At 48.6% G+C, this 25045-nt stretch overlaps 1 protein-coding gene across 1 annotated transcript in view; it reads right to left on the bottom strand.

Annotated features, from left to right (window-relative positions):
• grm8b (glutamate receptor, metabotropic 8b) overlaps window positions 1-25045 on the bottom strand; it is a 289477-nt gene that overhangs the window by 82640 nt on the left and 181792 nt on the right. The window lies entirely within an intron of this gene.

Genomic DNA, 25045 nt, shown 5'->3' on the forward strand with positions numbered 1-25045 from the left:
GGCCCGAAAGCAGAGAGGGATATGAGAGGAGGGAACCAACTGCTAGACTGAAACCTCCTTCAACAGACAAGACTACTCTAAATTAATAGGAGCTTATAAATGAAATCCAATTTAATTTTAATAGCAGGAGGGTGGCGGGGGATCCGTCCAGGGGGAGACGTTTGCTCCGGCAGTAAAGACTTATGGCACGTCTGCACGGCTGTAATAAGTGAGCCTTGAACAGAGAGCGGAGAGCCGAAGCAGTGAGGAGATGCACGGCCGAGCTGGAGATGACCGCTGCTCTGAGTCCCCTCAATATTCAAAGAACATGGTTGATCCTGGAAATTCAAATTGTGCATGAATGCAGCCTTTTGAATTTACAAGCAGTCTGACAACGAATCAGAGAGGTTTTCCACGACAGCTGTGTAAGAAGCTTCTCTGTGCTGGAAAACAGGTGTTCACCAACAAGTGCATCTTAATCTTACATGCATATCTAAATCTAATCTGATTCGTTTCATGCATGGATTGAGTTTTTAATCCTCTTTGAGATTATTTTCACAACATGCAAAGATCACGTCTGTTACAAATTCTGTGCATAATAAATATATTTTACAATAATAGCATAGGCTGAAATGGTGTCCGCCTTCTTGACTGCAGACTGGCAGTTCCACAGCCCCCCTAGTACTTCAAGTTCCTTACCTGTGGAGAATGGTGGGTAGCAGAGATTGGATGGGTTACAGCCTTGAGCGAAGGGTCTCTGGTAAAATCTTCTCCAGTTTGATGTCCTGACTGGGATAGGACACATGGCTGCGAAGGGAGGGGGTTGAGATGTTATGCCTACCTCAATGGACTTCCTTGATGAACTCCCGCAGATAGACTCCCTTGTCTTTGTTCTGCTGTCCGACGCTGCAGCTGACGCTGTAGTGACAACCTTTTAAGTGCTCAGTTTACCTCATGCGCAGACTGGTGCCCCTCCCTCCAATCAAGTCTATTGACTACAGCTGAGATGGCTGAAACTAGGTAATTGCCCACTCAGTATGCACAGCTTCACAATAATTTAGACAAGCTATCAACACAAGACTAAATGTAACAACTAGCTTTACTCACAGAATGCCTAAACCCAAATCTAAAATTAGTTTCTGACTTACCAACAAGATACAAAGCAGCTTCCTTCCTTTATCCAGACAAAATGTGGTTTGAAAGAGTTTCACTGGCTGTCCTTTATGTTCTGACTGAGACCCCTCCCTCCAATCAAGTCTATTCACTACACCTGAGCTGGCTGAAACTAGGTAATTGTTCACTCAGTATGCACAGCTTCACAATAATTTAGACAAGCTATCAACACAAGACTAAATGTAACAACTAGCTTTACTCACAGAATGCCTAAACCCAAATATCAAGCGTAGCGTTAGTTCCGGCAGGCCACGACGTCAAGCTCTAACAGCTTAGCCGTCAGTACAGATCAGCTGATGGCTCAGCTGACTCTGCGTGTCCGCTCCCTATTGGTAAATTGCATTCAGAGCGGGGTATTTAAACAGCTCCTGCCCGACCCTCCGTCCTGCTTCCTCTGATGGCACTTCGCAAAGCTCCCGTATGAAGAAAAATTTGCTCGTGTTCGTACTTACCCTGTGGCTCCTGATGTCGTCGCCCCTTGTCCACGATGATGAAGATCCGTGGCAAACCGACGGTTTCACGTTGGAGCCGCTTCAGATCTCTGAATCAGAGGAAGCCATCGAAGATGAGAGGGCCCTTTCTTCCCTCCGTCGAAGCTCTCGAATAGCACGAAAAGGTAACGGCCGAAACGCACCATCAATTGAAGACTGGCCAATTCCTAAACTGTTGGAGTTCCTGTTCAGCAACGACGTTACCGCTCCGGTCGGAGCGTCCCACCGGGAACTGTTTGCGCTGTTCCTGAATCTTGCTGGGTTTCCACCAGTCGATCGGCGTCCTGTCTCCGTTCCTCCCGTCTCTGCTGCTCCCGTCTCTGCTGCTCCTGTCTCCGCTGCTCCTGTCTCCGCTCCTCCTGTCTCCGCTCCTCGGAAAGCGCCGGCAAAACGAAAAAACTGCTCCCAGAAATCAGCAGTCGCTCCGACTCCAGCCGCTGCACCGTCGGCCAAAAGAGCCAGGGCCCCGACCTCAGCAGTCGCCTCCTCAGCTCCAGCAAACAACGCTATCTTGGCAGCGCTGTCGTCCATTCAGTCGTCCCTTTCCAGCATGAATTCAAGGATCCAGACCCTAGAAGCCGCCGCCGTTCCATCCTCCAGCTCTGCGTTCCAGACCGCCGTGTTTACATCCCGGGAACCTGCTGCCTCTTCCTCGACGCTGGCCAGTGACGTCACTCCGGCGCCCGCCGACGGCATCTCTATCCTGCGCAGGATTCTGGGTAGTGCCGTCCCAATCTCCACCGGTGTGCCTTTCTATCCTCCTGCTGCTGCTATCTCCTACAATTTGAGAAGCCAGATCCTCGCAGGTAACGATGTCAATTTAGTGAAAATCCTGCTGTGCTCGGATGTTCGTGATAAGCGTGTGGTAGATTGCGGTGATGTGTCTGTGATATTGAAGGATAGTGACCCTAGACTTTCAAAAACTCTGACTCTAGCAGAATTTACCGTTGCTTTTGGTGTGTTCCGAGATATAATCTGTGAAGTCTATCCATCTCGTCGAGCAGAATTGGACACCTATCTGGCCATCATCGCAGATCTCGCCATGACATACGGTGGAACTCTGTTTTATGAATATCATAAGTCATTCTCTGCCAAGGCTGCCATGTTCATTCAGAGGTTTAACCAAAGACTGGACTGGGCTGTAGTCGACTTAGCTTTAATCAGCAGGCATTGCACTGGCCGCCAAGCTCTTTCCTGCTCCATTTGCGGCTCTTTCTCACACTCTTCCAATATGTGTCCCAAATCTGTGGCTGCAGTCCATCCGCCGGCAGGTCAAAAAACCGATGAGTCTAAGGTGACACCCTTTTGGACTCCCATGTGCCATAATTTCAATGAGAATGTGTGCAGATTTGTAAAATGTAAATATGTTCATGCTTGCAGCTTTTGCGGGGACGGTCATCCAAAGTCTGTGTGCCCCAGACGAACCCGCCTTGCGAGGAAGGGAAAGCAAAAATAAAACCTTCAACCCCAATCAACGTGGCTGAGCTGGGGAAGGCTTTAAAGAACCATCCAAACCGCTGCTTTGTGAATTATCTGTTAACTGGACTGGTTCAAGGATTTATGGCCGGTTTATTGTGGTTGCCTAAAATGTCCCATTCATGTAGTAATCTGCAGTCTGCTTTGAAAGAGCCTGAAATTGTTGACACGCTGTTGGAAAAAGAAGTCAGGAAAGGTTTCATGATTGGACCTCTGGATAAATCCCCTTTCCCCGTATCACGCATCAACCCCATAGGCGTCGCTACCCGGAAATATTCTGGAAAAAAGCGTCGTATCATAGATTTATCAGCTCCTCATCATGATGTAATTCAAAGTGTGAACAGTCTTATTCCACTTCAGCCTTTTTCTCTGTATTATGCCTCGATTGACCATGCCATTAAGCTCATTAAACAAGCAGGTAGAAGAGCATGGTTATCAAAGGCTGACATCACAGATGCATTTAAAGTCATGCCTTTACACCCTTCCCAATGGCATCTGTTTGGTGCGAAATGGAGAGATAAATTGTATTTCGCAGTTAGGCTTACCTTTGGGTGTCGCAGCAGTCCAAAAATTTACGACACATTGTCCGAAGCTCTTTGCTGGATTCTCTTAAATAATTGCAAGCTGCCTTTCGTGCTTCACCTGTTAGATGATTTTTTGCTTGTAGATTATCCTCACGCCAAGCCAGATCACGCTATCACCACTCTTAAAGATACTTTTAAAAACCTGGGAGTCCCATTATCTGAGGAAAAAACTTCAGGTCCACTTCAAGCCATCGAATTTCTAGGTATCAAATTAGACAGCGTTCTCATGCAAGCTTCCCTGCCTCTTGAGAAATTAAACCGCATCAGAGAGGTCATGAAAGAACAAGTTTCAAAATCCATTTCAAAAAGGGATCTGCTCTCCCTCCTAGGTCATCTCAATTTCGCCATGCGCGTGATTCCTCAGGGCCGTTCATTCATAGCCAGGCTTCTCGACCTCTCAAAATCAGTTGAAAAGCTTCATGACACAGTAACTCTGGATGAAGGGTCCGGATCAGAGCTCCGGTTTTGGTCTTTGTTGCTCGAGAAATGGAATGGCATCTCGTTTTTCTATAACGATAATACTGAATCATCTTTGGCCATTAGACTATTCACCGATGCAGCTCCTTCGGTGGGTTTTGGGGGGTTCTTTAATAATCAGCAGGGCTCCAGAGTGCGACCATTTTGGTCGCATATGCGACCAAAATTTTTATGAGTGCGACTGAAAAAAATTGTAGGTCGCACTGGTGCACCTAACGCTGCTCGGGTAAAAAAAAATCATAAGCGCAGCATCTCTTTATGTTCTCCTGACGGTATCGTGGTCTAAACCAATAAGAGACAGAGCTCGGGTGGGTCCTAGCCTCTGATTGGCTGTGGTCCTTTCCACTGCTGTAAATTGTGTCAGTTCGAAAATGCGAGCGAGCAGAGCAGGTACTCTGAGCGCTTCGACGCTGAGCGCTTCGATTTTCTTTGAAAATGAAGAGAGGCAGAAAGCCTCGCCCCGAGACTAATTAAAAAGCCCAAAAATATGCCTTCAGACAGGACTGGTTGAAGCAATTTCCCTGGCTGATGTACGATGAAGAAAGGGAATCAATGCACTGCATTTATTGTCGGGAGTGCGGTCAGCATTTGGCCGGTAATAGTGCGTTTGTGGAGGAGTCAACAACATTTCGTATCCAGACATTGAAAAAGCGCAATATGTCCAAAAAGCATACTACATGCCGTGATAAGTGTGTTAATAAAGTGGCCCCTGATCCAGCTGCATTTCAGCGTCAGGCTGTATCAATCAGGTCCGCTGAGGAATCTGAAATGATTATAAAATTCAACGTTGCATACAATATTGCAAAGGAGGAGTTGCCGTTCACTAAATTTAAGTCCGAAATTATTCTGATGAAAAAAATGCCGACACACTAAAGAACAAGACAGCTGCGGAGGTTGGAAACGCCACGTACACGTCATTCATGATTGACGGCGACACAGACGTCTCTACGAAGGAGTGCGTTATTGTCTACTGCTGCATTTTGCATAAAGGGAGTCCGGTCAACATGTTAATTGGACATGTCCGGTGGAGCATGGACACGCACAGTGTTTGAAGGCCCACATTACAGCATGAGAGATCATGAATAGGAAATTGTATAGTAGCCTATTCCTAATATTATTATTAAAAATGAATAGCCTAAGTAAAAATATAATTAGGCTAGGCTAAGATCACATAAACAGTTTTCCATTTGCAATCTATAGACTAGTGACCTGTATGATCTTTTTATTCTTGAGGAATTTATGCTGCCACAAAGCAAGCATTTACTGCGCTTGGGCATCAGTGTGCAGATTGGCTGGAGAAAATGGTTGCTCTGGGTGCTGATGGTGCTGCAGTTAACCTAGGCCATAAGGGGGTGTCATTATGTAAAAGGAGAGCGATAAAAAGGTGACTTTTTGGCGTTAAAGGCGACGCGATGAAAAATGTGGGTGCACCTAAATTTTGTGCTGGTGCACCTAAAAAAAAAAGTTAGGCGCACCAGTGCAACCAATGCAAAAAGTTAGTCTGGAGCCCTGATCAGTGGTTTGCCGATGTATGGCCAAAAGAATTGTCATCTCTGCCAGCCAGCGCTTCTTCTTCTGCGCTAATGGAAATTTACCCAATTGTTATAGCTTGTCTTCTCTGGGGAAAATCCTGGTCCAGGAAGAAAATAATTTTCTTTTGTGACAATGAAGCGGCTGTCCACATTATCAACAAAGGGCGTTCCTCTATTCCATTTATTAACAGATTTATAAGACGCCTTACCTGGGCATCCGTACTGGGGAACTTCATCTTTCGTGCAGCTCACATTCCAGGATTGGATAATAAGATTGCTGATGCTCTGTCTCGATTTGAATTTCAGAAATTCCACAGTCTGTGTCCGGAAGCGGCGCCATCCAGCCTGCCTTGCCCCCCTGTCCACCATACGGTGCTAGATTAGACACCACCTTGGAAAAATACATGCTGTCAGCTGCTCGCTATATGCGTTCTGGTTTAGCGAAGTCTACATTAAAATTGTATGACTCTGCCTGGTCCTATTTCACCACATTTTGTTTTTCCTTCTCTGTTGCAATTTTTCCTATAAGTATTCTCATTGTATGCGCTTTTCTGGTTCACTGTTTCGAGTCCCGAAACATGCAGCCGTCCTCCATCAAAGGCCTCCTCGCAGGTGTCCAGTTTCACCTGCGTTGCCTGGACCCATCCACCAACAGCTTACTAGAGAATCCATCCATTAAGCTTCTGCTAAACGGCTTTAAAAGAGGGAAACCTCAAGGCAATGACATTCGTCTTCCTTTCACTCCTCCACTTCTGCATAAATTAATCTCTCACTTAAGGAACGGGTGCTTTGATTCATATACAGACTCACTATTAGAAACTGTCTTCCTCACAGCCTTTTACGGGTTCTTAAGGTGCGGAGAATTCACTACACGCTCACGATCTTTCGATCCTTCTCAAGACCTCACCATAGGCGATGTATCAGTCCACAGTCATTACTTTTGTGTCCTCTTAAAACATTCCAAAACCGATAGAGAGAGAAGGGGAACATCAGTCATCATATCTCAAACTAACTCCGATTTTTGTCCTTTGTCTTCCATGGTCCACTATCTGAGAGGCCACGCCCAAGCCAGCCCACAGGAGCCGCTGTTCATCACGGAGAGAGGGGAACCCCTGTCACGAGCCTGGTTCACCTCTCGCCTCCGCCTCCTTTGCCAACTTTGCGGCCTCCCTCCGGAACGCTAGACGCCCCATTCGTTCCGCATAGGAGCAGCAACAACAGCAGCATTGGTCGCTCCTGTGTCCACCCTTAAAGCTATGGGCAGATGGTCTTCTTCTGCTTTCGAACGTTACGTGCGCCCTGGCAACAGAGCTATTCTAGATGCTCAAATAGCCATGAGCCTCTCACTGTAAATATTGATGTAATAAATATTCATAGGCATTATTGGTTTCATCTATATTATTATTATATATTTTATTATATTATAGTGATTATTAAGAGGTAGCGTGTGGTTTATTCCCTATTAAAATTTATAGGGAAAATATCTCCATCCTAGATAGCTTCCTGGCATCTCCTGTAGCAGGTCCCAGGATTGGCGGTATGGTCGTTTTGGGGATTTTTATTTATTTATTTTCGCTGTGCGCCCCCTGCTTATGCCATTCATGATGGCTCATGATGGGCGGGAAGGTGCTCTTCCTGCCTCAGGCTTTCCACGCAAGCGCGTGGAAGAGCAGGGGGTCCCAGAACAATGTTGTTCTGGGGGGCCTTCTTTGCTACATGCGCTCCCCGCTTATGCCGTTCATGATGGCTCGTGAAGGGCAGGAAGGTGCTCTTCCTGCCTCAGGCTTTCCACGCAAGCGCGTGGAAGAGCAGGGAGTCCCAGAACAGTACCATACCGCCAAATAAAACTGTGCAAGAAATAAAGATTATTTTTGACAAAGTGGTCCTGACTGAAATCAAGCGTAGCGTTAGTTCCGGCAGGCCACGACGTCAAGCTCTAACAGCTTAGCCGTCAGTACAGATCAGCTGATGGCTCAGCTGACTCTGCGTGTCCGCTCCCTATTGGTAAATTGCATTCAGAGCGGGGTATTTAAACAGCTCCTGCCCGACCCTCCGTCCTGCTTCCTCTGATGGCACTTCGCAACCCACCTCCACCCCAGCTCCTCCTGTCATTGTATTCATGTTGGCTGCTCTGCTCTGGGTTTTCTTTGCTGCTGCGCTCCCTGCTTATGCCGTTCATGATGGCTCGTGAAGGGCAGGAAGCCTCAGGCTTTCCACGCAAGCGCGTGGAAGAGCAGGGAGTCCCAGAACAGTACCATACCACCAAATAAAACTGCAAGAAATAAAGATTATTTTTGACAAAGTGGTCCTGACTGAACTACAATTAGTTTCTGACTTACCAACAAGATACAAAGCAGCTTCCTTCCTTTATCCAGACAAAATGTGGTTTGAAAGAGTTTCACTGGCTGTCCTTTATGTTCTGACTGAGACCCCTCCCTCCAATCAAGTCTATTCACTACAGCTGAGCTGGCTGAAACTAGGGAATTGTTCACTCAGTATGCACAGCTTCACAAGAATTTAAACAACAAGCTATCTAGACAAGACTAAATGTTACAACTAGCTTTACTCACAGAATGCCTAAACCCAAATCTACAATTAGTTTCTGACTTACGAACAAGATACAAAGCAGCTTCCTTCCTTTCTCCAGTCAAACAGACAAAATTCCTTCCACCTGATCCACCCTCCCTTCCTTGCCAGTCTCTGCACTTGTTAAAGATTCAGGCCTGTGTGCTTCCTGCTGTCTTACTGCCGGTCCATACAGCTGCCTGGCTTTCTCTGTCTCCCGACAAACTTTGGCGATCGTTTCTCTGGTGGCTCAACCAGCCGCAAAGACTTCTCCATACGGACTCCTCCGTCATCACTGCCAGTATTACGTTTGTTTTTGCCCCGTGAGTTGCTGAGATCATCCTTTGTGTGTTTGGCCGAGTTGCTTTTGGGTCCAACACGTGTTTTGTGGCTAACTGGCTTCCTTTCCATTAAAAGCAACGACGCGGGTTGCGAAGCACCGGGAGTTCAAACTGAATGACCCGCACCAAAGTAAGTGTTTACAGACTTTTATTGTTTCAAATAAGAAGAACCTGTAAACACGAACTAAACGAAGTAAGAACAATTGGGGTCAACAGAAAGTTCCACTCCCCCATGCTCACCCAACCCGCATGATCCCAACAGCTGAAGTGAACAGGTGAGTCCCACTATTGATAACCACGGAGGCCACGCCCACAGTGACACACCCACCACCTCACTGCAAATGGGGTGTGCACAAACAAACCAAAGACATGAATATGCAGAAAACTCACAATTTGGCTCCTACAGACTGTGTCAGTAAAAGTACAAATTGGCATACAAATGTACTCTTAATTACTTTATAAACTACTGGGTAGTTTACTGGGTTATGAAATTCCCCCTATAGGGATCAATACAGTCTTATCTTAATCTATAATTATATATATCATCATTTAATCGTTTATACTTTGTAGTAACAATCTGAATAGTCATCAAATAGCTGGAGTTAAAAAGAACAATATCTCACCCTAAACTGTAATGGAGTAGAAGTGGAAAGTAAATACAAGTATCTCAATTGTCTCTGCCACTGGTGATGAGCCTCTGGAGATGCATCAGCTGAATCAGTTTCACAGCGTTACTGTCAGTTTCAGCTCCTTCTTTCTGTCCAACTGTTCTGCTGTCACTTTCAGACACAAATCTCTGAAAACTGTACACTACAGTACTGACTGATTTCAATGCATATGCCATGCCAAACAAACCATGGCATATCTGAACAAGCAAGAATGTAACATTTACCTTTTCATTCAGGTTGTTTCAAAAGTGAGTCTCAAGCCTTGGCTATGAAGTACCAATTCAAGTCTGAAGTCCAGACCAATAAGACCAAATTCAACACAAACAAGTCCAAATTCAAGCGAAAGGCCAAATACACCAATTGTTTTCTACAATCCCCATATGGGTAGCTATGGCTACACTTCGTGCTACTGTTCTATTTCCATTTTGCCATCATTTTTTCCAGTTCTTCTTCTCTGGTCCTTGCTGGTCCTCTGGTAGCTTGACCTCCTTTCCTATTGCCCCTGCTGTCTCCCACATGTGTCGAAGAATTGATGAGGAGAGATTCGTTGTTGAGGTGGATAAATATCCAGAGCTATACAACCCACAATCCCATCATTATGAAGACAAAGACAATCTCCCAAGTCAGGACTTGGGAGTCCCACGTCAAGGCCAACAAGACTAAATTCAAAACGGACAAGACCCAAGTTGTGGCGGGGTTCTTCTCAAACGTAAAAATAAAATGCCGTGGTCTGGAATCAGGTGATGGTCTATTTATTTAAGCTGGCCTCCCAAGGTGCAAAACAGTGCAACTATGTACAAAGTGAAATTGATATTACAAATATATGAAAACAAAAGAAAAACACTATATACATGTTTGGCAAAGATGTCACTAGCAAGTCCTCCCATGGGCTGTTAGCTGCTGTGTAACCAGATCCCAACTCCCTGATGGCCAAGATGGTCCCCCCTTTAAAGGGTTAGCCCCTCCCTCAGGGCATATCCCACACACAACATACTATTAAGCACCTCTTCTCAGCAGAGAAAATATTTACAGCCATTTAACCATTTGTAGATTTTGCACAATATTCCTTTACTTTTTTCCACCCAAGAAAAACACTTACATTTCCTCGCAAATACCAATAAATAATATTGTTTCACATTATTCATCATGTGACCCCAAAATAGTTCACCCTATTTAGACATCTCTGTCCCGCTGGTCGCACTTCAGAATGAGCAGAGGTTGAGCGCGACAGCGGCCTGAGCACATGGTGAGTCCAATGTGTCTGTGTGTGTGTGTGTGTGTATGTGTGCGTCCAAAGAAAAAGGAGCTCAAACCATGTGTGCACTCATGATTGCACTGCTACGTTGATGTGGGGAAAGAGATTAACACGGGACAGTGGTTGTGGATATGGAGTGTTGGGACCTAACCGTTAGGACTACACAATGCGGCCTACAAAGCCTACACAATGCGGCCCGGACAAAGGATCAAAGGAGATAAAAACTACAACCACCATTTTAGTTTCACCTCGCACCTGGTCGCGAGATGTGAAGTCACACAACTGGTGCCCTATTGGCTGACAACTGCAGGGGACTCCAGGGGGTCCCCCGGACCAGCCGTGAGCTATAAATCCCGGCGCCACCAGAAGAACTTTCTCTCTCCATCGTAACTCGCGTTACACCAGGAGGTGAACATTACGTCTGCAGCGTTTTCCTTTGTCCTAGGCCGCAGTCTTTTCCCCAAACTCGCTGGACGAGCAACAGACTGTTTTACCCCTCTTTTTCTCTACTCGTTTTATTTTTCTTTTGTTTATCATTTTTGATCCCGAGGAGACCACCGCGACAGCGCAACTCTCCCGTTCCCCGCAGTAAGAAGAAAAACTTTCTACGTCCCAGCTGCCAGCAGAACGGATAACTCGACCCGTCTTTGTCTGAAATCAGCTGACTAAATCGCCGAGCCCCGCGATTGTTCCTCATTCCCTGCAGAAGGAAGAATAACTAACGGTTTTCTTCAACCAATTGGATCCGGCGCTGAACGAGCGCCCACGAACTACCGTCCGTTGCCGGCGTCAAGGAACGCCATCACCGCACTGGACGAAACCCTCACATCGACGCATCTCACATCGACAAAAGTAAGAGGCTATTTGTCTGGGCAGAAGCAGAGATTCGATAGTGTAGGACATGCTTGTAATTCTTGTTAATGTGTTTTAAGTTCTGATCGCGGACCGCCGAGTCCGTTTGTTCATGTGCTGCTGTATTCGAATGCTGATCGTGTACCCACGCAGCTGGGTTGATTTCTGTAACAGTTGTGGCGCCCGCGGGACAGAGGTAAGGAGGAGGGAACCTGGGTGCATAATAAATAACGTGTATGTACCGCCGTGGCTTGTGACAGCCACGGCGCTGTTGCCACCACACTCTATCCCTCCAAGGCACAGCGCAGTGAACGGACGGCGGACCATGTATGGAGTTCCGATTGCCCATCAGCATCACCGGCGTGGAGGAACACGGCTGGGAGGAAATCAGCGCCAGATGACAGGAGGGGATAAAAGGAGACGGCGGAGGACACGTCCGTGTGGAGAGTAAGGAGATGATTGAGTGAGAGAGAGAGAGACAACTAAAAGCCCTGTGTATGATCCGTTTCCGTAGGAAAACCCCGCGCCCTGATCGACCCCTGGACCGTCTGACTACCCGCCTCTGCTTTGACCCCCGCCTGCCTGACCGCCGCCTCTCCCGCCGAGCCCCGGACCATATGACTGCCCGTCCCCGTGTACCGAACCCCGCTCTCGCCCAACGACGCCGCCTCAGCCGCAGCCCCCTCAAGCCAGCCCCGCACTCCGCGGCACTGACAGCATCCCTGTCACCGGATTTAATAAAGAACATTAATTGTGAATTTGGTGTGGACAGCCCTCTTTTCCCTGAAATTGGTCACGTAGCGCCTTCTCGTAACCCCGGAGGCGCCACACTGGTGGAGAATGCGGGCACCATGACACACCCTCATCTCCAGGGCCAAGCGGGTACATGAGTGGACATTCAACCCCGCCGAGTCCCCGCGTATGCAAATGTAGAGCTGACCAGACTCATGAATCGGTGGCTGACCAGCGAGCCCGCTGTCCCAGGTCCGGTGGAAAAGGCGATCATGGACCGATACCTCCGTGCCCTGCCCTACGAGGCGAAGCGGCTCGCGTGCCAGAGCAACCCCCAGAGCGCAGAACAGCTGGTGGCGCTCGTTGAGGGACAACTCGCGGCACAAGCGGTACTGCGCCCAGGACGTCCGCGGAGCTCTGAGCCGGTGAAACCTCCTCCCCACACCCCCATGGAGCGCCCGGCGCCAGCGGCTGACCTGCGGAGGTGTTTCACCTGCGGTGGCCTGGGACACCTATCCTGGGGGTGTCCCCTTCGCCAGGATGTCTCGATGCCCTCGGCTTCCTCCGATCCGAACCCCCGGAAACCCTGTGGCCTCCTCTCTGCCTGCTGGGGCCAAGCAGACAGACCCAACCCCGTGACCCCCATCCGCGTCAACGGACGCGACGCCTCTGCCCTCCTAGACTCGGGGAGCGCGGTGACGCTAGTCCGCCCCGAGTTCACCCCCGGCCCGCCGCTTCCAGACCCGCCGCTACCCCACCGCCCACGTCAAGGTGCAGACGACGCAGGGCACATTCCAGGGCGCAGTGGGCCTCGTCCCGGACCTGCCAGTAGAGGTACTCATTGGGCGGGACGCGGCCCTGTTTCACCCCCTCTGGCGCTCTCTGGCAAAACGCGACGGAGCCAGGAAGCCGCCCCCTCCCAGAAGAGTGCCCCGTGATAACCCGCTATGTGGACTAAATGAGGTCGGCCCCGAGGACTCCACCGAGCCCCTCTCCGAGGGCGCTGCTAGCGCTGCAGCCGAGCGAGCAGAGGACGCGATCCAAGCGGCGCCTCCGGGGCGACGCCCCCTCTTCCCCGCCGACGAGGAGGAAAGCCGAGCCGCGTCTCCGGGGCGACGCCCCCTCTCCCCAGCCGACGAGGAGGAGGACCTCCTCGAACTGTTTCCCTTGGGCTCCGACGCTCCGCCCCTTATGCCACTGCTGTCCGGAAGGTTCGGGACTGCCCAACTAGAGGACCGCAACCTCGCCAGCGCGCTGAGCCAGGTCGCCATGGTGGATGGCCACCCAGTGCAAGGGGTAAGGCGACTCTCACACCCATTCTTTGCCATAAAAGGAAAGCTGTTGTACCGTGTAATAATTAAGGACGGGGAGCAGGTCGAGCAGCTGCTAGTGCCCCGCCCTTTTGTCCCGTCTGTCCTACAGATGGCCCACAGCCACCTCCTCGGCGCCCACCTGGGGGCAGAAAAGACCCTCGAACGAGTGGTCGGCCGGTTCTACTGGGTTGGGGTGAAGAGGGAGGTGGAGGACCACTGCCGACAGTGCCCCGACTGCCAGATGGTGGCGCCTCGGCCACACGTAAGAGCCCCCTTAATTCCCCTCCCAATTCTAACCACCCCCTTCAGCCGAATAGGGATGGACCTCGTCGGACCCCTCCCAAAGAGCAGTAGTGGGTACCAATACATCCTCGTCGTGTTGGACTACACCACCCGCTACCCAGAGGCCATTCCTCTCCGCACCATGGCTACCAAGGGCATCGCCAAGGAGCTGGTTCTGATGTTCACCCGGGTCGGCATCCCTGAGGAGATCCTGACCGATCAAGGTACCCCCTTTATGTCTGGACTGATGCGCGAGATGTGCAAACTGCTACGCATTAAACAGTTACGCACATCCGTATACAACCCACAGACTGACGGCTTAGTGGAAAGGTTTAATCAGACCCTAAAGAAAATGCTGAAGAAAGTAATGGAACTGGACGGGAGAAACTGGGATCAGCTACTGCCTTTCCTAATGTTTTCAATTCGTGAAGTTCCCCAGGCATCCACTGGTTTCTCCCCGTTTGAACTACTCTATGGACGGAGACCCCGAGGCCTGCTGGACCTGGCCAAGGAGGCGTGGGAACAGCAACCCTCTCCCCACTGAACCATGATTGAGCATGTGGAGGACCTCTGTAAGCGAATGACGACACTGTGGCCGCTCGTGAGAGAGCACATGGCCGAGGCCCAAACGGCACAGTCACGGGTCTACAACCGGGGAGCACAACCCCGCGAGTTCCAGGTGGGGGATAAAGTCCTAGTGTTGATTCCCACGGTGGAGTGCAAGTTCCTGGCGCGGTGGCAGGGGCCATATGAGGCGATCGAGAGGACGGGCAAAGTCAACTACAGGGTACGGCAGCCAGGTAGACGACACCCCACCAAGATATATCACGTAAACCTCCTGAAAAAATGGGTGGCCCGCGAGGCGTGTCTGTTTCTCTCTCCCCCACAGAAGCCGCACAAGACAGTGCTGGAGGCAGTGCCCATGGGAGAGCAGCTCACGCCCCGACAGACCCAGGACCTCCGGGAGCTGGTGCAGAGGCACCACCGGGTTTTTTCCACCGAGGCGGGCTACACCACCCTCATCCAACACCCCATCCACACAACCCCCGGCAGGAAGGTAAAACTAAGACCCTACCGTGTCCCCGAGGCCAGGAGACAGGCCATTCGGGAAGAGGTCCAGAAAATGCTACAAGCTGGCATTATAGAAGAGTCCCGGAGTGAGTGGTGTAGCCCCATCGTCCTAGTCCCCAAACCCGATGGGTCGTTACGGTTCTGCAATGACTTCCGGCACCTCAACGCCATATCACAGTTCGATGCGCAGTTCCGATTGCCCATCAGCATCACCGGCGTGGAGGAACACGGCTGGGAGGAAATCAGCGCCAGATGACAGGAGGGGATAAAAGGAGACAGCGGAGGACACGTCCGTGTGGAGAGTAAGGAGATGATTGAGAGAGAGAGACAACTAAAAGCCCTGTGTATGACCCGTTTCCGTAGGAGAACCCCGCGCCCTGATCGACCCCTGGACCGTCTGACTACCCGCCTCTGCTTTGATCCCCGCCTGCCTGACCGCCGCCTCTCCCGCCGAGCCCCGGACCGTATGACTGCCCGTCCCCGTGTACCGAACCCCGCTCTCGTCCAACGACGCCGCCTCAGCCGCAGCCCCCTCAAGCCATCCCCGCACTCCGCGGCACCGACAGCATCCCTGTCACCGGATTTAATAAAGAACATTAATTGTGAATCTGGTGTGGACAGCCCTCTTTTCCCTGAAATTGGTCACGTAGCGCCTTCTCGTAACCCCGGAGGCGCCACACAGTGTTTTCGACTAACCTCCGCCATATTCGCGAGCTCAGAAAGCCTCTACTATCAGTTAAAAGGCCGGTCTCGCGGAATAAACGCCAGTTCATTCACGCGCGCCCGTGTGATAGCGGCACGCCTTCTGAGCCTCAGAATATCGCTCGCGCATTCTCTCTCTCTTTGTTTGTGTCCCGCTAACACACACACACACATACACGCCGCACACACGTGTCCTAAGCCAGCTGTTCCCGGCGGACGCTAGGGACATAGCTACATCCTGTGGCTGCACTCGGCCATCTCTCCCCCTCTCTCTCCCTCTCTTGCTACGCCATCTGACGTCAGTGGCTCCGCCCCTGAACGCTGTGAGGGATAGCTCCACCTGGTGGCCGCACATAGCCATTTCTCCCTCTCTCTCTCGACACACACGCGCACACACACGCACGCACATGCACACGCACGCACGCACACATACGCACACACACACTCCACGTGTGTCTCTCCCTTTGTTTAGCTTAGCTTTGTGTGTTAGGTAGTTAGGTAATAAGGCTTTGTTAATTGCAGTGTTATTGATTGTGATCATTATTACTGATTTTAATAAATCTTATTATATTATAACTAGCGGTCTCTTGTGCTTCTTGTGTATATGTCACTGGATAACAGCAGGTTGTGAAGGCTAGTGCTTGAATTTCACGCCCTTCTTAATTGTTAGATTGTTTTATGCTTCCCTGCCAATGATCACGATGATTGGCATGTGAGTATAAAACCTTTATATTGAGACTGAATACAGTTTTAGGTTATCTTTTCCCTGATCCCAGGGTGGTGCCCCGTTTATTCATGATTATATTATGATGATATATTAAATATAATTATTAATACCGATAATCATATTGATATTGATAATTAACTGTTGATAACCAAATCTGCTCCTGCTACAACCCCAACATAATTAGTTCCCCGTGTGAGGGTTCTTAAACCAGCTTTATCCAGAGATTTATGCACAATAACCTGAGAGGTATAGTAATAATAATAATAGTAAATATTATTATTATTAATATGATTGTTTAGAAATCAATTTTCAAGGATCGATTTGTTTGTTCCCCATTACTATTTGCCAAGCAAGTACAGTTGAGGGTTGCATATGCATGTTGTGATTAGCCATTTATTGTTTAACAACAATACTAACAAACACAGGGTTAGGGATACTAAGACGCGTTATAACACTGTTATCATTTACATTTACATTTACATTTAGGTCATTTAGCAGACGCTTTTGTCCAAAGTGACTTACAATAAGTACATTTGTCAAAAGAAGGAAACAAAGAAACCACGACGTATCATTGCTGATGCAGTAAGAGCTAAAAATAGAACAAGTGCTAGGTCCTCATCTGAGTAAAGTAGTACTTCAAGAGTAACAGTGCTACGATCCGAGTTTTTTTTTTTTTTTTTTGTGCGGGGGGGGGGGGGGGGGGGTCGAGGGAGGGTGTTAGTGGGTCATGCTATGTAGAGTCGAGGTGAAGTCTGAACAGGTGAGTCTTGAGCCTTTTTCGGAAGATGGCAAATGACTCTGCTGTCCTGACATTGGTCGGGAGTTCGTTCCACCACTGAGGCGCCAGAACAGAGAAGAGTCTGGACTTTGCTGAGCGACATTTGTTTGATTTCAGCGATGGTGGTACCAGCCGGCCAGCTGAAGTAGAGGAGCGGAGTGCTCGCTTCGGGGCATGAGGTTTGACCAGTGTTTGAAGGTAGGCAGGTGCCGTTCCATTGATGGCCCTGAAGGCCAGTGTCATCGTCTTGAATTGGATGCGTGCTGCAACAGGGAGCCAGTGGAGGTCACGGAGGAGGGGGGTCACGTGGGAGAATTTGGGTAGATTGAAGATAAGGCGTGCTGCAGCGTTCTGGATACGCTGCAATGGTTTAATCGCATAGGCCGGGAGTCCGGCCAGGAGAGAGTTGCAGTAGTCAAGGCGGGAGATGACCAGTGCTTGGACCAAGAGCTGCGTTGCATCCTTTGTGAGGAAGGTCCGAATCCTGGGGATATTGTAGAGGGCAAATCTGCAGGATCGGGCCACAGCAGTGATGTTGGGGGTGCAGGATAGTTGGTCATCGAGGATTACACCCAGGTTCCTCGCAGTTGAGGAAGGAAATACTGTGATGCCCTCAACAGTGACCGACAGGTCCATGCGAGGGCAGTCTTTCCCTGGGATGAAGAGGAGTTCGGTTTTATTCAGGTTAAGCTTGAGGTGATGTGCAGTTGTCCAGACAGAGATGTCAGCCAGACAGTCCGAGATGCGAGTTGCAATGTGAGCGTCAGAGGACGGGGGAAAAGAGAGGAACAGCTGGGTATCATCAGCGTAGCAATGGTAGGAGAATCCATGCGATGTGATAACAGAACCTAGTGATCTGGTGTATAGTGAGAACAGAAGCGGTCCTAATACTGAGCCTTGAGGGACACCCGTGTCCAGAGAGCAGGGTTTGGACATAGAGCCATTCCATGTGACCTGAAAGGTGCGGTTTGTCAGGTATGATGTAAACCAGGTGAGAGCAGAGTCGGTTATGCCAAGTTCAGCCAGAGTGGAGAGGAGAATTTGGTGGTTGACTGTGTCGAATGCAGCAGATAGGTCAAGGAGAATGAGAACGGAGGAGTTGGATGATGTTTTGGCGTCTCGCAGGGACTCGGTCACAGTGAGGAGGGCCGTCTCAGTGGAGTGGGCAGTCCTGAATCCTGATTGGTTAGGGTCTAGGAGGTTCTTCTGCAAGAGATAGGATGACAGTTGGTTGTAGGCAGCACATTCCAAGGTTTTAGAGAGGAATGAAAGAAGAGATACAGGTCTGTAGCTTTGGATGTCAGTAGCGTCAAGGGTGGGTTTTTTCAGGAGAGGCTTCACGATAGCGGTCTTAAAATCCGCTGGAATGACACCTGAGGTGAGGGAGGAGTTGATCAGGGTGGTGAGGAATGGCAAGATGTCGTGTGAGATGTCCTGGAGAAGAGAGGAGGGAATCGGGTCAAGGGAGCAGGTGGTGGCACGGTTAGATGTAACAAGTGCGTGAACGTCTTCAGAGGTGATGGGGCTAAAGCTGGTAAGACCATCCGAGTTGAGAGTTGGGGGAGATGTCTTCTGGGAGGGAATAGGGGTCATTCCGTGTCATTTCATCAAATGCCTCCCACCTGACCATCTTAGAATGTCCTGAAAAAATTTGAGTACAAAGACACACTTGTTAATAGGACAAATCCAAAATATTAGGTCTCTACTGTCAATAGTTTTCTCATGAAACATCATTGAATGAAGGGTAGTTTAGACGTTTTTTGGCATCATACTCTGAAAAGCCATTTTTAAACGGCATTATCTGGAAAACTATCTCACCTGTGGCCTTCAAAATTTCTACAGTGTATATCTGTTACTAATAGCCTCCAGACATGAAATATCAGGGGTGTAGCTCAATGATAACCTAGTATGGTAGGTACTTAAAATTAGGCTTTTTGAAATAAAGTAGTACATTTGAAGAGTGGCTGAGCTCCCATTTTTGCAGATAAAAGACTTCTATCACTTTTGCCTCTATCTCTGGGGTTAGCTTAAACATTCTACAAAATATGGTCTCTCTTAGATTATTAGTTTCACAGATATTAAGGCTCAAAAATGGAAGTTAACACATCTTTGCCCAACTTCAGAGTCATATTCCAAAAAACTGACAACACGTATCAGGTCCAAACTTACTTTTTTTGAAAGTTCATATTCTTGTTAAAATCATATTAAAAAATCAGGAGGGTGTTTTGCCTCATTTTATCGCAGTGATTTTTTAAAGATCCTGATATTGGTGGGGTTTTTGTGGCTGGTTTTGGTACTGCATGTCCTAATAGCCTACCAGTAAACATCACAGGAGGGCATTTCAAATGTGTTTTTTACCATTTACCAAAGACTTTCATGTGCCTAAATGCTAGTGATAAATTTAGCCTTACGAAAACATTCAAATGTAGACAGTTGTAGTTACAGAGGCAATAAGTCCTTGAATGTAAGTTAAACATGGTGAAAGCAGCTTTTAATGTCTTAAACCATGAACAAAAATAGCATAATATTGAAGACTGTACATTTTGTCATACTTTAATTATATAAATACCACAACCAAATCAAATAATAATCTTAATTTGAGCATAAGATTTTACATTACAGTACAAAAGTCTCCAAAGTTTGATATTGAATAACAGTTTGTCTCTATGCTCACTGTGAGGGATCACACATTTTTCATCTTTTAGATCCAATTCCTTTGTCACATTCATTAATTTGGCAGTCAGTTTAGAAATTGTCTAATGTACATCTCTGCTCTGTTGTGCTCATCTTTTTTGATGGCATACATGCGCCCAGTTTCTGTAGAGGGAACGTCAAATCTTGCAATTCTATGCTGCAGTGGAACATTGCACATCTTCTCTTCTTGGCCAGTAGAAACTCTTGGCAGGGCCATGTGGGTGCATGAACTGAACCAGTACATCTTCATCTTGATCTGAAACATCTCTGATACTTCCTATCCACCATTTCTGATCATAATTCACATATTGTCTCATAGTGAGCATAGAGACAAACTGTTATTCAATATCAAACTTTGGAGACTTTTGTACTGTAATGTAAAATCTTATGCTCAAATTAAGATTATTATTTGATTTAGTTGTGTAATTTATATACTTAAAGTATGACAAAATGTACAGTCTTCAATATTATGCTATATTTGTTCATAAGACATTAAAAGCTGCTCTCAGCATGTTCAACTCACATTCAAGGACTTATTGCCTCTGTAACTACAACTGTGCTACATTTTAATGTTTTCGTGAGGCTAAATTTATCAGTAGCATTTAGTCACATGTAAGTCTTTGGTAAATGGTAAAAAACACATTTGAATTGCCCTGCTGTGATGTTTACTTGTAGGATAATAAGACATGCAGTACCAAAAACGGCCACAAAAACCCCACCAATATCAGGATTTTAAAAAATCACTGCGACAAATTGAGGCAAAACACCCTCCTGATTTTTAGATATGATTTTAACAAGAATATGATCTTTCAAAAAAAGTCAGTTTGGACCTGATACGTGTTGTCAGTTTTTTGGAATATGACTCTGAAGTTGGGCAAAGATGTGTTTACTTCCATTTTTGAGCCTTAATATCTGTGAAACTAATAATCTAAGAGAAACCATATTTTGTAGAATGTTTAAGCTAACACCAGAGATAGAGGCAGAAGTGTTAGAAGTCTTTTATCTGCAAAAATGGGAGCTCAGCCACTCTTCAAATGTACTACTTTTTTTCAAAAAGCCTAATTTTAAGTACCTACCATACTAGGTTATCATTGAGCTTCATCCCTGATATTAAATGTCTGGAGGCTATTAGTAACAGATATACTCTGTAAAAATGTTGAAGGCCACAGGTGAGATACTTTTCCAGATATTGCTGTTTAAAAATGGCTTTTCAGAGCATGATGCCAAAAACCGTCTAAACTACCCTTCATTCAATGATGTTTCATGAGAAAACTATTGACAGTCGAGACCTAATATTTTGGATTTGTCCTATTAACAAGTGTGTCTTTGTACTTGAATTTTTTCAGGACATTCTGAGATGGTCAGGTTGGAAGATTTTCAGAAATTTGATGAAATGACACGGAATGACCCATAGGCGTGAATGAGGAGCTGATGTCATTTACTTTCTTGGTAAAGTAAGTTGCAAAGTCATCGGCAGTAAGGAAGGAAGGGGGCGGAGGGGTAGGAGGGGTGAGGAGGGAAGAGAACATGGAGAAGAGTTTCCTGGGGTTGGAGGCAGAAGAGTTGATCTTTGCCAGGTAGAAGGCAGATTTAGCTGCCGAAACAGTTGAGGTGAAGTCAGAGAGGAGGAGGTGGTAGTGAGCAAGGTCCTCGTGCTGTCCCGATTTCTTCCATTTTCTCTCTGACGCTCGCAACAATGATCTGTTGGTTCGCAGAGGTTCAGACAGCCAGGGAGGGGGGGGAGATGATCGCGCCGGTCGTGCGATTGGGGGACAGAGAGTGTCCAAAGAAGAGGCGAGTGAGGACATCAGGATAGAGGAGGCTTCCTCAGTAGGCATTAAGGAGAACTGTTCCGAGGATGGGAGCGAGGAGATAACAGTTGAGGAGAGAGCGGAGGGAGTGAGGGATTTCAGGTTGCGGCGGCTGGTGACCATTCGAGGCGTAGAGGGGAGGGATGTGGTGGGCTTCATGGGGAGGGAGAAAGTCACAAAGTGGTGGTCGGACACGGTGAGCGGGTAACAGAGATTGCCGAGATGCCACAGGATCTTGTGAAGACAAGGTCAAGTTGGTTCCCGGCCCGGTGAGTTGGTGGAGAGGGGGAGAGCGTAAGGTCAAATGCGGAAAAGAAGTCGATGAATTCAGATGAGTGCAGCTTTCCCGAGTGGATGTTGAAGTCACCGAGGACGACGAGCGGTGTGCCATCCTCAGGGGAGCAGCTCAGGAGGGCATCCATCTCATCCAAAAAGTCACCAAGAGGACCGGGTGGGCGATAGATCACTATGATGTTGAGTTTGAAAGGAATAGTGACAGCAACGGCGTGAAATTCAAGCGTAGATCGGGGTAGGTGGTCGAGAGGAAGGACCTGGTAGGACCATGTGGGTGAGATGAGGAGCCCAGTTCCTCCTCCTCGCCCTGTTCGTCTTGGGGAGTGTGAAAATGAGTAGGCAGTTGAAAGGGCTGCTGGAGTGGCAGTGTTTTCTGGGGTGATCCAGGTCTCTGTGAGGGCCAGGAAGTGGAGAGACTGCAGGGAGGCATAGGCTGAGATGGTGTCCGCCTTCTTGACTGCAGACTGGCAGTTCCACAGCCCCCCTAGTACTTCAAGTTCCTTACCGGTGGAGATTGGATGGGTTACAGCCTCGAATGAAGGGACTTCGGTAAAATCTTCTCCAGTGCGATGTCCTGACTGGGATAAGACACATGGCTGCGAGGGGGGGGGGGGGGGGGGTTGAGATGTTATACCTACCTCAATGGGCTTCCTCGATGGACTCCCACAGATAGACTCCCTTGTCTTTGTTCAGCTGTCTTGACTCCCACAGATAGACTCCCTTGTCTTTGTTCAGCTGTCTTGACTCCCACAGATAGACTCCCTTGTCTTTGTTCAGCTGTCTTGACTCCCACAGATAGACTCCCTTGTCTTTGTTCAGCTGTCTTGACTCCCACAGATAGACTCCCTTGTCTTTGTTCAGCTGTCTTCGTTCTGATGGCCCGACGCTGCAGCTGACGCTGTAGTGACAGCCTTTTAAGTGCTCAATTTACCGCAAGTACTGACTGTGGCTCCTCCTTCCCTCTAATCAAGTCTATTCACTACAGGTGAGCTGGCTCAAACAAGCTGATTGCTCACTTACCATAGACAGCTTCACAAGAAGTTCAACAACAAGCTATCAATACTAGACTAAATGTTACCACTAGCTTTACACACACAATGCCTAAACCCAAATCTACAATTAGTTTCTGACTTACCAACAAGAGACAGAGCAGCTTCCTTCCTTTCTCCAGACCAAATGTGTCACTCACCAGAGGTGCTAGAGACACCTCACTAACAGTCCACAGACTGTAGAAGTGTATTAACATTCCCATTGTAAGTCACAGGTTGACGCCGCTCACCTGTGCACCCACATCAGCATAACAACATACATTCTTTTTCGCTGTTAAAACCAGACAAGTGAAGCCACTGGGTTCTGCCTTTTACTAGAGGTAAAATGAGCAACTACGGCCCGAAAGAACAAGGAGCTGAGGCTCCCCAGGTATCAGTCGACGCAGACCTGCAGGATGCGGTCGCTGGTCTCCTCCACCTGTCCCTTAAAGGACAGGGAAAACCTTGAGCACTACGATGTAGTGACATGCAATGATCAACTGCAGGAGCTTGTTGATTATGTTAATCACCCGTCAGGGAAACCACAACGCACAATCGCTGACGTGGTGGGTTGAATCTTCCTCCTGTCTCAGCGCAGAGCACAACTGCAGAAAGCTGAGGATGAGGAGCTAATCAATCGACTGGGTCATGCAGCCACCTCCCTGCGACAGGAAGTGGCCGAACTGAAGGTGGAGAGGGAGGAAGCCCTCCGCAGGCCGTGCAGGGAGGAGGAGAGAGAACTCCAGCGTGAGGAAACTCAGGCTGCCCAGGTAGGTACACCCCCAGACACGGATGTGCCTGACCTGTCGGACCTTGAAGCCGCGCCCCCCACGGACGATCACCGTCCCATGCGCAGGGAGAGACTTGTACAGTCGGAAGAGCCCGAACGTCGGCGCTACCAGGCTCCACCGTCCACCCACCCACTGGAACGAGAGGCCCCACCTCACAAGTGGAGCTACTCCCAGCGGGACGAGTCCCCACGCCGAAGCGTGAGCTACCTCCCAGTGGCTCGGAGCTCGACGGGAGATTCCAGATTCCCACGAATGCACCACCGACACTCGTTAGGAGAGTCACGCCCTCGGACTCCATCCCCACCTCCAAGGGGGAGGGGTCACTCTGTCCGAGACAATTACCGTGGTGATAACGGGTCGTCAAGTGAATCAGATGGCCCATATCCAGCCGCAAACCATGGCCTGCGCACCCGACAGTTAGAGTCCCTCGCCAGAGACATCGAACGGTTTGATCCGACTCACAAAGAGTCGGATATTGATGGCTATCTCAAAGAGACCACTGTCTGCGTGACCTACCCAGACATGTCCACAGTTTCATAGAAACACTCGCACCCAGAAACCGGGACCGATACTCCAGACTTTGTGAAGCACTCAAGGAGGAGTATAGCCGGTACAGGGACCCCGCCTCCGCCACGCTCGGCGCCCTCGCTGTTCTACACAGGAAGCATGAACCACCCAGGGAGTACTATAGGTGCTTCAGGGCCGCCTATGCTCAGGGCCGTAACTCCCCAGGAGTGGAGGAAGAGCCTGCCTTCAAGGCCCTCTTCCTGCATAACCTACACGAAAGTGTGCGCTACGATGTCACCATGCACTGCAGGACATACCGACTCTCCATGCAAGAGGTTCGTAATTTCGTAACACTCGGCCATCTCTCCCCCTCTCTCTCCCTCTCTCGCTACGCCATCTGACGTCAGTGGCTCCGCCCCTGAACGCTGCGAGGAATAGCTCCACCTCTCGCTCTCTCTCTCTCTCGCTACCGAATCGGACAGGAGGGAATGAATGTCGTGTGTGTGTGCGTGTGTGTGTGTGTATGTGTGAGTGTGTGTGTGTGTCGCCTGCAGTCAATGCCGCTCCGGAGGAGGGATGAGCACCCCGTCACACAAGTCAAGACAGGTAAGTCCCTTTTCAATCGATCAATTTTCGATCTGGACGTGCCGAGTCAAGTCCCAAGTCAAAATAGTTAAGTCCCAAATAAAGATGAACAAGTCTCAAGTCAGGACCAACAAGTTTAGACAGGTAAGTCCTATGTCAACGCAGATTAGTCCCCAGTCAAATCCCAAGTCAAGACCAATACAACAAGACGGGTAAACCCTGAGTCAAGTCCCAAGATCAGTATGTCCACAGACAAGTCTCAAGTCAAGAGATAGTTAGAGGTTAAAGGTCAGATCTAATCAGCTCATTTTAAAAGCAGTAGCTCAGCATCTGAGAC

Source organism: Eutrigla gurnardus (genome assembly GCF_963514095.1).
Source record: "Eutrigla gurnardus genome assembly, chromosome: 9".
NCBI classification, from domain to species: domain Eukaryota; kingdom Metazoa; phylum Chordata; class Actinopteri; order Perciformes; family Triglidae; genus Eutrigla; species Eutrigla gurnardus.